The sequence below is a fragment of the Nannospalax galili genome, unplaced genomic scaffold (assembly GCF_000622305.1).
Source record: "Nannospalax galili isolate Female #2095 unplaced genomic scaffold, S.galili_v1.0 scaffold140, whole genome shotgun sequence".
In the NCBI taxonomy this organism is placed as follows: domain Eukaryota; kingdom Metazoa; phylum Chordata; class Mammalia; order Rodentia; family Spalacidae; genus Nannospalax; species Nannospalax galili.
In genome coordinates, this window is record NW_008352267.1 from 12,272,515 (window position 1) to 12,272,790 (window position 276).

The window sequence follows — 276 nt, forward strand, 5'->3', positions numbered from 1 at the left end:
GGGGCGGCGCGGTTGCCCTTTTGAATGCCTCCTGCAGCTCGGAGCGCTGGCGGCCGCTGGAGTGTGAGTGAATGTAGCCCCGCCGAGCCAATGAGCTGGGACCGGATGCGATATATCCTCTGGGACAACAACTGCTCTGTTCCGCCTCGGATCCACATGACGCCATTTACTGCTGCCGCGGCCGCCGCACAGCTCCCTGCCTCCTCCGGAAAGGCGAGGGCGCAGGCCAACGGCGAGCCCCCCCGGCCGGGCCCCAGACCCTCCTCCCCCCCGCTC